At 37.8% G+C, this 16,618-nt stretch overlaps 1 non-coding gene across 1 annotated transcript; it reads left to right on the top strand.

Annotated features, from left to right (window-relative positions):
* The first annotated feature begins 3,345 nt into the window (after positions 1 to 3,345).
* On the top strand, positions 3,346 to 3,452 carry LOC141675771 (small nucleolar RNA R71). The gene has a single exon (XR_012556406.1). It is a non-coding gene; the product is annotated as a small nucleolar RNA R71 (small nucleolar RNA).
* The last annotated feature ends 13,166 nt before the right edge of the window (positions 3,453 to 16,618 follow it).

Below are 16,618 nucleotides of genomic sequence, written 5' to 3'. Positions count from 1 at the left end.
TCAGCTACTTGATTCTCAGTACATTTTCTATCTTTGATCTCTAACTCAAATTCCTGAAGTAAAAGCACCCAACGAATGAGTCTCGACTTTGAATCCTTCTTGGAAACCAGATAGCGAATAGCCGCATGATCAGTGAATACTGTTACTTTCGTACCAAGTATATATGATCAAAATTTCTCAAAACCAAAGACTATAGCCAAAAGCTCCTTCTCAGTAGTGGTGTAGTTCAATTGGGCACCATTTAAAGTCTTACTCGCATAGTAGACCACATGGAAGAGGTTTTTCTTGCGCTGTCCCAGAACTGCACCTACCGCATAATCACTCGCATTATACATCATCTCAAACGGTTCTGTCCAATCTGGTGCTATAATAACTGGTGCAGTGATCAAACTCTTCTTGAGAGTCTCGAATGCTGCCAAACATTCATCATCAAATTTGAAAGGCACATCTTTCTCAAGCAAATTGCACAACGACTTAGATATCTTTGAAAAGTCCTTAATGAATCACCGATAAAAACCCGCATGACCAAGAAAACTACGGATTTCTTTCACAGAATTAGGTGGGGGAAGATTTTCAATGACTCCCACCTTGGCCTTGTCCACCTCCAGACCTTTGCTAGAGACCTTATGCCCAAGGATAATGCCTTCACGCACCATAAAATGACATTTCTCCCAATTGAGCACCAAATTAGTTTCCACGCATCTTTTGAGTACGGCGCGCAGATTATTCAAACATTCATCATATGAATGTCCAAAGACGGAGAAGTCATCCATGAACACTTCGACGTTATTTCCAATCATGTCAGAGAATATAGCCATCATACATCTCTGAAAAGTGGTCGGGGCGCCACATAACCCAAACGAAACTCTGCGAAAAGCAAACGTGCCAAATGGACAAGTGAAGGTAGTCTTTTCCTGATCCTCTGGTGCAATACAAATCTGATTATACCCGGAATAACCATCCAGAAGACAAAAATACTCATGACCCGCCAATCTGTCAAGCATCTGATCAATAAATGGAAGAGGGAAGTGATCCTTCCTTGTGGCTTTGTTCAATTTTCTATAATCCATGCATACTCTCCATCCTGTAACTGTTCGAGTAGGGATGAGCTCATTCTTTTCATTTGCGACCACAGTGATACCTCCTTTCTTAGGTACACATTGTACGGGGCTCACCCACGAGCTGTCAGAAATAGGATAAATGATGCCTGCATCCAGCCATTTCAGAATTTCTTTCTTCACCACTTCCTTCATGATGGGATTCAGTCTTCGCTGCTGTTCCACAGTTGGCTTACTACCTTCCTCTAGCAGAATTTTATGCATACAATATGAAGGACTTATCCCCTTGATGTCTGCTATGGTCCATCCTATAGCCGATTTGAATTCTCTCAAAATCCTTAAGAGCTTGTCTTCCTCACTACCTGAAAGGTCAGATGAAATAATAACAGGTAACGTGGATGAATCACCTAAAAAAGCATACCTCAAGTGTTCAGGTAATGGCTTGAGCTCCAAGGTAGGTGCTTCCTCTATTGATGGTTTGAGCTTCCCTTCAGCATTCTTAAGGTCAGAAGTACCAAGAGATTCAAATGGTATGTCCAGCTTTCGCTTCCAGGGAGAAGCATTCAGATATTGTAATTGCTCGTTGCCATCTTCATCATCGCTATCAAAATCCCCCACTAAGGCCTTTTCCAATGCATCAGACATTAGCATGTGATCGAGTTCCGAAGTAACCGCAGAATCAATCACATCCAATTTTAAGCACTCCTCATCTTCTGTAGGGAATTTCATTGCCTTGAATACGTTGAAGGTCACATCCTGATCTTGGACCCGCATAGTAAGTTCACCTTTTTGCACATCTATCAAGGTATGGCCAGTAGCCAAGAAAGGCCTTCCCAAGATTATGGGAATCTTCTTATCTTCCTCAAAATCCAGAATAACAAAATCTGCAGGAAAGAAGAGCTTATCCACCTTGACGAGCACATCCTCAACTATGCCCCTTGGGTAAGTAATGGAACGGTCAGCCAATTGTAGCGACATGTATGTGGGTTTTGGATCAGGCAGATCCAGCTTTTTAAAGATCGACAATGGCATTAGATTAATGCTTGCTCCCAAATCACAAAGGCACTTGTCAAAAGTCAGATTGCCAATGGTGCAAGGAATGGTGAAGCTTCCTGGATCTTTCAGTTTTGGCGGTAACTTTTGCTGCAGAACAGCGCTGCATTCTTCCGTGAGAGCAACGGTTTCAAGGTCATCCAGTTTCACCTTCCTTGAAAGAATAGTCTTCATAAACTTCGCATAACTAGGCATTTGTTCCAGAGCCTCAACGAAAGGTATATTGATGTGAAGTTTCTTGAACACCTCCAGAAACTTCCCGAACTGTGTATCCAGCTTTTGTTGCTGCAATCTCTTAGGAAAAGGTGGTGGAGGATAGAGCTGTTTCTCCCCTGTATTAGCCTCAAGCAGAGTGTGTTCAACAGTAGTCTTCCTTGGTTCCGCCGCTTTATCCTTTTGCTTAGATTCTTCATCTCTAATTTCCGCTTCTACTTCTTTTGCCTTTTCAGCATCAGCCACTTTTCCAGACCTTAAGGTAATAGCCTTGACTTGCTCTTTAGCTTCCTTCGTGCCTGGTACTTCCGTGTCACTGGGAAGAGTGCCAGGTTGATGATTGAGCACTGCATTGGCTAATTGACCGATTTGATTTTCCAAGGTCTTGATGGAAACCGCCTGACTCTTGCACAACAGCTTAAGTTCCTCAAAATCAGCACTAGTAGGTGTAGCTATACTTCCCTGTTGAGGATATGATTGCCTTGTAGCATACTGCTGTGGTTGCTGGAATCCAGGTGGGTTAAACTATTTACTCACTCCTTGCTGATATGGTGGCTGAATAGCATTCTGATTATTCCCCCAGCTGAAATTTGGATGATTTCTGTTATTAGGATTATAGGTCGCTGGTACAGGCTGCTGTTGTCGCTGATAGTTATTCACATACTGAACAGATTCGTTGACAAGAGAACACTGATCCGTAGCATGAGAACCTGCACAAAGCTCACAAACCATAGCTATTTGATTAACTCCATATGTAGCCAGAGAATCAACCTTTATTGATAGCATTTGGAGCTGGGCTGCAATAGCAGTGGCTGCATCAACTTCCAGAATACCTGCTACCTTGCCTGACGTCGTCCTCTGAGTTGGGTTTTGATGCTCATTTGCAGCCATCGTCTCTATAAGATTATACGCCTCAGTATAGCTTTTAGCCCATAAGGCGCCTCCCGCCGCTGCATCGAGCATGGGCCGAGATTGGGCCCCCAAACCATTATAGAAACCAGTGATCACCATCCAATCCGGCATTCCATGATGTGGACATTTTCTCAACATTTCCTTGTAGCGTTCCCAAGCCTCGCACATAGACTCTGTAGGTTGCTGCGCAAACTGAGTAAGAGCACTCCTCATAGCAGCAGTCTTTGCCATCGGATAAAACTTCACCAGAAACTTTTGCGCAAGATCTTGCCACGTAGTGATGGACCCAGCTGGTTCAGAATGTAACCAGTCTTTAGCCTCGTCCCTCAGTGAGAATGGGAAAAGCCTCAACTTGATAGCCTCATCAGTCACGCCATTATACTTAAAAGTGCTGCAGATCTCGACAAAATTCCTTATGTGCATGTTGGGGTCTTCAGTTGCCGCTCCTCCAAAAGAAACAGAATTCTGCACCATCTGAATAGTGCCCGGCTTGATTTCAAAGGTGTTAGCTTGAATAGCCGGATGAAGGATGCTTGACTGAATGTCATCAATTTTAGGCCGAGAAAAATCCATAAGAGCTGGATCAGCTTGAACAATACGATCTCCCATGTTTACTGGTTCTTTCTGCTCAGTTCCTGAATCCGAATCCTCAAAATCTAACTTCTCCGGAATATCAAGAACTTCGTCTGTCTCCTCAGCTGTATCTAAAGTCCTCTTGCGAGCACGAGAACGAGTTTGCATAAACGCTTGCTAAAGTACCTGAAACACAACCGGAAAAAAATAAGTAACTACTACGTCCTAATCACTGAGTCCTAATGACCAATGATGGTAAGTACATAAACTAAACAAATACGCCGAGTCCCCGGCAGCGGCGCCAAAAACTTGTTAGGGCGAAAACACGCGCTAATATTCACGCAAGTATACGCGTTCGCAAGTAATATAGAATACTTTCTAGTTCGTTCCCACAGAGACTCAGACTAAATTATTGTCTAATTTAACTCACTCACCAATGTATGATTACTTCTCAATGTTAAGATAATAACACTTAAAATTGTTGATTAAATATTAACTACAATTAACTACTTAATTAACCACTTAACTAACACTTCAATCTATCAATAATAAAACACTCATGAGATCATAACTTCATTATTACTTCCTTCTATAGCCATTGTTATTACCTTTAGCATGTGACAGTGATGATATTAATCGAATAACACGAAACTGATAAAAGCCAACTTTCATTATACTAATACCATTCTACCAAGCATCCACAATTAAGATAGAAGTTGAATAGTCATCAATTATGTTGAGTTCCTATATGTCTACAGAAATTGACAACACAACGATTTAAGCACAAGTTATTCCTTTTGATTACATAGGGCAAATAAAACTGTTAGAGTTACCCACTAATCATGCACAACATACATGAACCTATGCTAGCATGGCAAGTTCTAAATCTCAAGATCCACCGTCGCTTCACAAGAGATTAACACCCTATCTTATATGTTCGCGACGCACATAAGACGAATACGCACAACCAATACTAGATATCATGCAATCATCACACACTAAAGTATTAAACAATTAACTAAAGAATTCCATAATAAATCCATTGCAACCCCATGATCACGATTAGCCCATAATAGCACTTATCGTCATCATGGGTTCATATGAAATCATGATAAACAACACAAGAAAATAATAACTAAACTAATTATATTAAAACAGAGTACGTCACAAGAGTAAATAAGTTCAAAGCAAGAAAACTAGCATCCAAGGTTACAACGAAACAAGAACCACAAGAAAATATGCTTCCTCTTCGTTGCGGTGTGCTAAATCGGTCTTCTTCCTTATCTCCTTCGCTCCTTACGTAAAAACACAATCTTCTTCAATCCACACTTGTGAAAACGTCTCAAATCTACTTATATAATAGTCCCATAAAACTCATATTACATAGAAGTGGAAACCAAACAGAAGTAGAAGTCCTAAAATAATTTGTTTTTTTTCCCAACCCTGCCCGGCCGCTCAGCATAGCTGAGCGGGCGCTCAGCTTGCTGCGCGTCCGCTCAGCAATACTGAGCGGGCGCTCAGACCTCTACTGGAAAAATTCTGATTTCCTCCGTTTCTTCGCCGTAATCTGCCCATTTCTTTCCTCTCGCAATGGTGGACACATGCCAAGGCTTATGCTTGATAATTCCTCCCCCGAAATGTAACTAAAACCCTGAAATGCATAAACACTAGAAAAACGCATCAAATACACAAAATACTTGATTTCAAGACACCAATTTAAGCCATTTTAAGACGTTCTAAATGGTTTAAAATGCCACTTATCAATAACACAAGTCATTTTATTCCACAATTATAAACCATTTCACCATAAAAAGGGTTTCTGAATAAATTTACATTTCCTTGCCATTATTACAATTCATAAATATACATAAGTCTGGTACAACAAAAGTTGAAAGCCTAGCCTATTGGTAATTTCTGCCTCAGCTACAGCGGCATCAACGCCTACAGAAAACTGCGGAACGTTTCCTATCCGCTCGCAAATTGGGAGCTTAGTCCTGTTCATCTTGTCTATCTGTTGTTGTGTGATGAAAGAAGAAAGCAAGGGTGAGCAACAAGCCCACCGAAATAATGTGTATAATAATTAACAATATATGAGCATTCTCATAGTACTCATGAAAGTCTTGGTCAAAAAGTAATGAACCAAGTTTGTTATTTTAACGCGACCAAGTCGCAAAATATTCAGTATATATGTATATATATACTTTTCAAAATCTTGGAAGTCCTCTTCCATGCATAATATACATAGAGTTCCAGTTTATAACTGTATAAAAATATCGTTGCAAGGTGATCTCATATATCTAACCTTGTCTCAACGTTTTTGTGAAAATCTTTGTCATGCATAAGATAATCATTAACCAGATATAAGTTGAAAAGATGAAGTTACAAGATACTCCAATATACTTATATCTTTTCCGAATACTACTTGAACTACCACCATTCAAGTTATAATTAGTTTCAAAAGTTCATCACATAGATGAGACTACAAGACAAGATTTGAATAGATTCAACATTTGAATATCATTATAAATGATGAAGTTACGAGATACTTCATTAAGTCCCGATATATATATACACCTATATATATATATTTCATACACTCCTTGGAAACCTCTGTAATGAAAATTATAAACAGAGTTGCAATATCCAATGAATTTGAAAAGGAGAAAACCTTGGCATAAACCTGATATCTTGCTGATCAGGCAGAGATACCAATAAGTAACCTTTTCTACTAGTAGATGGACGAATTCCCCACTGGTCATCACCATGGCCGCAATGGGACCTTATGTTGGACTGCCACTCACCCACTTACGCATTTGATGGACTCCCACTGAGACACTTACACTTTCATGGACGCCCACTGAGCCCATGTTCCTTATGCCGACTCAATAGATGGACTTACTTCCCGAACGTTGGGTAAGTAATCAATTCATTTATCAAAACAGCAACCTCGTTGCGAATATAAAATACACCACAGAGCCGGATCCCTCAGGTTTTGAGCGAGTATTTAAATCCCCTTTAAAAGGAAGATCTTAAATATAAAAATGAGTTTTGGGATCCGCTCTAACTTTTAAAATCATTTTGAAGACTCGAAAACATTTTTAAGAATGTTTAGAGTAATGCTGATTTAATGAAATAAATTAGTCCCAATATATTAGAAAATATCTGAATATTATTATTTAAATAATATTCCCATAAAGAATAATCTTTATAAAAATAATTGAAGTAGAAGTTTTAAAACTTATACTTGAAATGAATATTAAATAACCACAGATATAATTATACGAAAGTAATATCTTTATTTGAATAATCAAAAGTGAGTTTGATTATCGACACATTATTCTTTAATAAAATAAAGAATATTAATTAGTAAATAATCAGAGTCATAAGTCCTCGAATGAATATTCAAAATTATATTCATTAATAAAATAAACGGAGTCATAAGCCCTCGAATGAATATTTAAAATAATATTCATTAATAAAATAAACGGAGTCATAAGCCCTCGAATGAATATTCAAAATAGTATTCATTAATAAAATAAATGGAGTCATAAGCCCTCGAATGAATATTTAAAATAATATTCATTAATAAAATAAACGGAGTCATAAGCCCTCGAATGAATATTCAAAATAATATTCATTAATAAAATAAATGGAGTCATAAGCCCTCGAATGAATATTCAAAATAATATTCATTAATAAAATAAACGGAGTCATAAGCCCTCGAATGAATATTCAAAATAATATTCATTAATAAAATAAAGTTATCGAATAAACCTTATTCGATTCATAGTTTTGAAAACTATATCTATATATATATAAATATATATAATATACTCGGGAACATCGACTCCCGGTTTTAGAAAAAGGTCCACCTTTGGGTCCCCTATACTAAGGGTATACGCAACTACTGCTTATCTCTAGCATATGTATTATGCAACTATAAGCATTTGAATCAACAGATATATATCAAGATTACGAAACAGACATGCATATATACCATATCACATGCTCCAATATATCGCAAGATTTGCTAATTAACCATCATGCATCTATCACAAGATAATGCATATACATATGTATACACCACAATAACAGTATAACGGGTAGAAAACTTGCCTGAGTGACTGGGGGTGATAAATGGCTTGGGACGAGTCTGGTAACCTATAAACAATATATAAGTTGGAATTAAACCAAAGTCGCTTATGAATCTATACTTTAACCAATTAGACCCTAACGTTCGCTTTTGCGCTTAACGATTCACTTAAGTCGATCGAGTACCCTCGGCTCCACCATTTTTAATAAATTAACCATTAAGGGTTTTAAGGCGATTATTTCGCGAGTGCCTTACCAACTGCCTAATACACTTTACATAAATGATTCGTACTCCAATTAGCCCTTTAAGGTCTTTAACCTATGTTTCAAAGTAAGACGAGGGGTAATGGTTCGGTCGCGAAACGCCGTTACTTAAAACGGTCGTTTCTCCTAAACCGTACATCGGATTCAAACGAACCACATATCAAAACGAAGCTTGAAATATAACCTATCTAATAATGGAAGTGGTTAGTTTATAGAAGTGGGTGTTCGGATCCAACAGTTAATCACAAAACAGTTTATAGAAAATTGGGCATTACGACGGCTATAACCTAACGATTTCCAAAGTTTAAACTATACCAAATAATCACCAATTCAACAAAGATCCAACATCCATCAACATCAAACTAAAACCATTTATCTAAGAACCATTATCATCCAAACAAACCAAACTTAAAACTAAGGGTTCAAGAATTTATACCTTCCTTGGAGAGTGGGTAGTCACTAACAAGCCTCTAGGAACCTTGATCTATGCTTAATCAACCTTAAGCTTTCATGAAAATCAAGAAAATCAAAGTAAGTTACTATTCACTACTATTCATCATCATCTTTGATGAGTGGATTAGCTAAGCAAACCATGGAATCTTGATCTTAAACTCATGGTATAACTAAGTTATGAAATATAGGATCCAAGGAAACAAACCTTGTAATTTTCCATGGCCTAGAACTTGAGTTTTGAAAATCTATTTCTTCATTTCTTGAAAAGGCCGAATGGAAGAATAAATAAATGGGGGAGAGATTTTGCTTGCTTGTTTATCGTTGGGAAATGAGAAAGAAATGCTTGGTGGAGGAGATTTTTGAACAAATATCTTGATAAAGTGATGACATCACTCACACATGTCATTGCTTGCATCATTCCTTTGCCACATGTCCTTCCCTTATGGTTGGATGATGTCATCCTCCTCTAATCTCTTTTATTAGTGCTTAATTATTTGGTTAATCCTTTGGTTACTTATTTAAGCTTGATCCTTGGTCGCTTATTTGTTTTACGGTTCGCTTCACTCTCGTTCTCGGTGATCGTTCGAGGGATCATATACGGGATCTTATTACTTGGGTTCCCCTAAACCTTTCTCAATATTTTATATTTCTTTTATGATCCTCTCTTAAAATCCTTGAATTTAAATCCTTTTAATCATGTTACCTTATACTCAATTCTTTCGGTATCTGGTGGATTTTCGGGAAAAATCAAAGTGTTCGAATTTGGATTCTGACGATCTTTACATACACTTATATCCCATATAAAGTACTAATAAGATCTTAGAATTTCTATAATAGTACTCCTATATAGTGTGGCATGAAAAATTTCCTTAATCAGCAAAATCACTATTCATAAGGGTTACAAAAAGTCCAAAATTTTTGGGTTTATTACAGTCTCCCCTCCTTAAAAGGATTTCGTCCCGGAATCAGATAGAAAATGAATAGGGATACTCTCTTAGCATTGCACTTTCTAACTCTCGAGTAAATTTTCCCACATTGTGGTTCTACCATCAAACTCTGACTAGTTTGATAACCGTTCTCCTAAGCACTTGTTCCTTTTTAATCTATAACCCTTTCTGGTTGCTCCATATAAGTTACGTCTGGTTACATGTCTATGCACTCATATGCCCTTATTTGTCTGGCATCCGAATTATACTTCCTTAACATTGATACGTGGAACATGTTATGAACTTGCTACATGTTCGGGGGTAGGGCTAGCTCATATGCTAACTTCCCAATACGTCTTAATACCTCAAAGGGTCCAACAATTCGTAGGCTTAGCTTTCCTTTCTTTTTGAACCTCATCCATCCTTTCCAAGGGAATACCTATAACATCACTAGGTCCCCTACTTCCTACTCTTTGTCATTTCGTGTCAAATCAACATACCTCGTGTGTCCATCTTGGGCTACTACCAGCCGTCCTCTGATTAGATCTATTATATCCTTGGTCCTTTGGACTACTGCGGGTCCGAGCATCTTGCGTTCTACAACTTTATCCTAACATAAGGGAGATCGACATTGTCTCCCCTCAAGGATCTCATAAGGCGATATCTCGATACCTGACATACGATCTATTGTCATGAGAAAACTCAATCCGCGTTACGTGATCATTCCAAATTTCTTTCAAGTCTATTGTATAGACTCTCATCATAGCTTCTAGCATTATAGCTTTTGCTTCTCAATACCCATTCTTTTCCAGTTCGTAATCGCTACTATCTTCCGTTCATAATACTATACTGGTTACACTTTTGCTCGTTAGCGTTCTATAACCTTTTACTACACGCGTCAATGTTAGTATCACGAATGTGTTTCCATTCCGAATACCACCATACTCATACTACTCCTTTCTAGCTGCTTTTATCTTCGAAAGCTTGATCCATCATATAGAAGTAAAGGAATTTGTTGAGAGATCACTATGATCATGAACACTTGTTCTATTGCATAGTTAGTACAGAAGGTGGCCAGCCTTTAGTACTTGACAAGCAATTAAACAACATGTGGTATCCTACTAGGCTTCTATCACACAGATAGATAGTCATTCGGCAATACCTCCCCTTCTGGAAGGGTTGTTCTTCTCAGCTTATATGAAATGAAAAGGAGAGAAAAGAACGAATTGAAGAGAATTGTATATATATAAAATATACTGCCACAAAATATCTGGCTTGGAATCTACCTCTGAACTATAGAGGTTTATCATATGAGAACAAAACATATACATATATAAATCAACATTAAGCATTATAGCATCGTATTTCACATGCCTAATTATTTTTGATATTCCGTCCATCATTCTATGGACCCATGCTCTTCCTCGAGCTTATACACAATTACCTTTGAAACTCCCTTGACATCGAAAATCGAATCTAGGATTTCATTCTAGACATCATCGTTACTAGAATTCTATGCTTGCACCGCAACCTTCTTCGTATAGTAATACGACTCTCTATTCCTAAGAAGGAATAAATATTCAATAGGTAGATAATCGACTTAATTAGTCTATCAATGATAACTTATACATCACCTCAACCCGATTAGTGGTACTCAATCTGAACATCCATTCAAATACAACTCTTACGGTTGTAATCGACTCATTACTCGTAGAATCATTGCTGCATTACTATGGTCCATCGCTGACCCACTGTAGTCATTCGTTTTCCTTGGATCTTAATAGTTAACCATACGGAGTCCATACCTGTCGTATCAAATTCTTCTAAGGAGTTAACATAATCACCATTCATAATTCATGAAGAACACTCCAGATCCTGACGTACTTTCATGACATGAAGCGGATAAAATTGCAGAAGAGTTTCAGTCAAAGCAATGATAGCAGGTTAATACCATTCCTAATCATATGCCTTCAATAGAAGACTTAACTTAAAGGTTCATTTAGTCCTTTTTGAAACATGGTCCTGGATTATCCTCAAAATAGGACCTTCAAAGATAGATAGTCCGCTCATGGCGATTACACGAATTAAACCTTTACCAAACTACTATTACGGTTGGGTATTGCACAGTCATCAGAAGGAACGTCAATCTTCCAAACCATAATACAACCTTCACGGCTTCAACCATTATCACTATATTCCTCTGGCACGAGCGCCTATGATTGTCCTTTTACACTTAAAGTGTTGGCCACCTCTTTGGCCTTTCCTGATAGTAAAATTTCCTTACAATCAATGTCTTTTAAATGATCTTCAACTAAATTTTCTACCTCATTTCCAATCACTACTTGCGTGAAAATACTCTTCCTTACGCTTTGGTGAAAAAAATATATCACCATTTTTCCATAAGTTATGGCCTCGGTCTTTCAGAGGTTAACATTGTCACAACTGACTCTCGAGCATACTTAGGACGTCTCTTATCTTGGGTCCTACATGTTTTCACCAATCTCGACCTTTATTGGGTCGATCTATACTTTCTTATGGTTCAACACGTGCCCACCTGACATCATTATAATTATGTCATATTTCCTTTATCAAAATTTCTATTCTTGAAAACTTTGAATATTACTTTTTTTCCTTGTAAAACCTCTTAGGTTATTCTTGAATCGCTCCCCCTGTATTCCCTAGATACAGGGCATATCAAAATACCATTTACTAATACCAGAATCATTGTCTATATACTTCTGAAAAATTTCTCCACTGATCCTTAAAGGTTGTTGTTACCTTAATCCTTTCCAATTCATACTGTCAAACTCATACTATCCCTATTAAGGGTGAAATGCCAACCTTTATGCATTCCCCTAGGATTCATTTTAAGTTACCGATGTTCTATCCTTAATTCCACCTTTAGAAAAAGTACATGCATCCTTCCATGGATAAATCAAGTCATATATCCCTGATGAGGGTGTCTTATTCAATCATTCCCACCTCGATAGTATATGCCTAATTTTACAATAACATCTGTATTCAAAATGGGGTCAATCAATATGGCCTTCAAAAGATAACAACGGTTATCCGCTTTTCTTTCCTAATTTGGTAATGACAACAGGGATGTCCTGGAAGATATTGGTCGTGTTCAACGTGAACTTCTTCTTAATAATTCCTTATTTACTCTTGTTGTTTATCTCAACAGTCATCTCAATGTTGGATATCTCTCATACCTGACATCTCCCTTTCTGGGTATCATGCCATCGGTCTTACACTTCACATTCTTGAAGGTCACTTCCTTCATCCAATTTTCCTAATTTCTTACTTTCTTGTCTCCTCAGTCTATCCGCGTCTCATTATTTATCCTTCAAACTATCTCAAAGTTTCCTCGAATCCTCCCAACTTTAAGGGGATAAAATATATGTATCTCTTATGCCTTCAACCGTCAACTTTAACTCATGGTAAATCACCCTCATCCTGACGATCATATACTTTTCTATTTCTATTACTATGAGTCTTTAGGGTTTCCTCATACCCAACTCCCTAATCATTCCTCAAACTCTATTGCCTTTATATCCCTTTATACTCCTTCCCTTTTTAGTCTTTTATTTTCATTTCTATTACAACCATTATATGAACCAACACAACATAAAAATTGATTTCAAACATCCCGTCATTCTGGATTCGTGACCTCAGAACGAATCTTGACAACTTTTACAACTTAGATTCATAATTCATCATACTCGTCTGCCTTTGTTCTGGCTCTAAAGCTTTTACACTATCTCCATAAACTTGGGATTTACTTTCTCGAAAACAATTGACTGAACTCTAATCAGTTTATCATAACCTCTTGCTCCGTGCCTTTCTTGGTCTTTCACCAGTGGGTGGTCTCTCTCTTAGGAGGGTAAGTGACAAAAACAGCCTTTTATGATTCGTCAATCCTTTAGAATCTCAAATGATTCCTATATTTCCTTTAGCCAGGCTCTTGCCTCCACTGGGTCAGCTTGTCCCTTGGAACTCTGAGAGCTTAGCGACTTAAAGAACCTGAAAGAATTTCTCACCGCATTGTTTCCTCAGGGTGGTGGTTGGGGATAATAGTCTAAGTTCTGTCTAAAAAGGTCCATAAATTTTCGTATAGGAGTACCGTCTCGGGTCTGCTTTCCTTACTCGAATTCCGTTTCCTTAGTCTGACTCCTTCTCCCCATAATCGGGGTCATCCTACATGTTTTAAATCCTCATTTTCCACTCCATTATGTTATGGGTTCCTTCTATCTTGATGGCGAGCTCCCTGACTATCACGTTCAGGGTTTGCTCTAAATCTTATTCCTCAAACTAGCTTTCATCTAAGATCTCATCTTTAAGCTCTTGAACATTTGGAACCCAAATTCTGTAGGAATACCTCATTATTCCCTTATCATCGTTCTCGGTATTAATCTCTTATCTATTTGTTGGCTCTCTGCCTTCATTCATTACTTTTTCTGGCACAATATGTTCTTTTCCAATATTTCGGGTTGTATTGCAATCTCAAACAACTTTTCGGTACCGGCTCCGATTACGTTCACTTCTATTTCCATTTTCTCAAAATCTCTTATCAACTCTCTTAGAGACAATATCATCTTGAGTTTCTCCTTTCTACTAAGGGCATTAGCCAACATTTTGGCTTTCCCTAGATGATAAATAATCTCATAATCGTAATCCTTGATTAGCTCTAACCACCTCATTTGGCGCATGTTGAGCTCTTTCTGCGTGAAAATGTACTAGAGCACTTATGGCTTGTGTAAATCTCGCACTTCTCTCCATACAAGTAGTGCCTCCAATATTTAGGGCAAAACTATTGCCACGAGCCCAAGCTCATGGGTGGGGATATCGAATTTTATATTCCCTTAATTGTCTTGACGCGTACGCGATTACCTTGTTGTGCTGTATAAGAAGCACCCTAATTCCTTATGCGAAGCGTCACTACACTACACAAAATCTCATTTTCCATCCGGCAACACCAACATAGGGGCCGTTACCAACCTTTGCTTTAGTTCTTAAAGCTTTTCTCGCATTTCTCTGTCCATTCAAACTTCTCAGTCTTACGGGTAAGCCGCGTTAAAGGGCTACTATCTTTACAACCTTGAACGAACCTCCGGTAGTGACCGACCAATCCTACCTCTGGTAGTTCCCCTAACCATGGTCATCAATTCCTCAGTGGTCCTTTATTCATTCATGTTAGGATCCTCCACGGGATCCTCCTCAGCAACAATCCCTTCTAGGACAACATCCTCAACCGCTACATCCTCAATATGAACATCATCCGGTCCTGCGTTAGGACGCTCTATCAGATCCACAATCCGATCTCCAATTAGTAATAAAACATCATCACGATGTTGCTCCTCAACCTCAAGGTTCGGAGTCCCGCTACTATATACGATAACGAACTACGCCTCTATCACGATATTTATAAGGGTTCCCATAAGGGTTTTAACTGTCAGTACTATGTTAGGTGGCCCGACTATGAACTTGGAAAGAGTTCTTATTATCTTAGTGAACATATTATCTTAACGTCATATCATCTCTGAGGTTTATAACGCTTAGCTCTGATACCATTTCTGTAACACCCCCAAATCCGGGGTCGGGGATTCGAGTTGTCACGAGTTTCATTTCCCTTATCAATACTTAATCTTAACAGTCAACCAACTACTGCGTACTGTGACCCCACAATATACACACACACACCACAAGTTATAGTCTCAGAGATGAATACCAAAAATAACACAAGTCATTTTATTCCACAATTATAAACCATTTCACCATAAAAAGGGTTTCTGAATAAATTTACATTTCCTTGCCATTATTACAATTCATAAATATACATAAGTCTGGTACAACAAAAGTTGAAAGCCTAGCCTATTGGTAATTTATGCCTCAGCTACAGCGGCATCAACGCCTACAGGAAACTGCGGAACGTTTCCTATCCGCTCGCAAATTGGGAGCTTAGTCCTGTTCATCTTGTATATCTGTTGTTGTGTGATGAAAGAAGAAAGCAAGGGTGAGCAACAAGCCCACCGAAATAATGTGTATAATAATTAACAATATATGAGCATTCTCACAGTACTCATGAAAGTCTTGGTCAAAAAGTAATGAACCAAGTTTGTTATTTTAACGCGACCAAGTCGCAAAATATTCAGTATATATGTATATATATACTTTTCAAAATCTTGGAAGTCCTCTTCCATGCATAATATACATAGAGTTCCAGTTTATAACTGTATAAAAATATCGTTGCAAGGTGATCTCATATATCTAACCTTGTCTCAACGTTTTTGTGAAAATCTTTGTCATGCATAAGATAATCATTAACCAGATATAAGTTGAAAAGATGAAGTTACAAGATACTCCAATATACTTATATCTTTTCCGAATATCCAATGAATTTGGAAAGGAGAAAACCTTGGCATAAACCTGATATCTTGCTGATCAGGCAGAGATACCAATAAGTAACATTTTCTACTAGTAGATGAACGAATTCCCCACTGGTCATCACCCTGGCCGCAATAGGACCTTATGCTGGACTGCCACTCAGCCACTTACGCATTTGATGGACTCCCACTGAGCCACTTACACTTTCATGGACGCCCACTAAGCCCATGTTGCTTATGCCGACTCAATAGATGGACTTACTTCCCAAACGTTGGGTAAGTAATCAATTCATTTATCAAAACAGCAACCTCGTTGCGAATATAAAATACACCACAGAGTCGGATCCCTCAGGTTTTGAGCGAGTATTTAAATCCCCTTTAAAAGGAAGATCTTAAATATAAAAATGAGTTTTGGGATCCGCTCTAACTTTTAAAATCATTTTGAAGACTCGAAAACATTTTTAAGAATGTTTGGAGTAATGCTGATTTAATGAAACAAATCAGTCCCAATATATTAGAAAATATCTGAATATTATTATTTAAATAATATTCCCATAAAGAATAATCTTTATAAAAATAATTGAAGTAGAAGTTTTAAAACTTATACTTGAAATGAATATTAAATAACCAAAGATATACTTATACGAAAGTAATATCTTTATTTGAATAATCAAAAGTGAGTTTGATT

This window comes from Apium graveolens, chromosome 7 (genome assembly GCF_009905375.1).
Source record: "Apium graveolens cultivar Ventura chromosome 7, ASM990537v1, whole genome shotgun sequence".
NCBI lineage: Eukaryota > Viridiplantae > Streptophyta > Magnoliopsida > Apiales > Apiaceae > Apium > Apium graveolens.
This window is presented reverse-complemented; position numbering and strand designations above follow the sequence as displayed.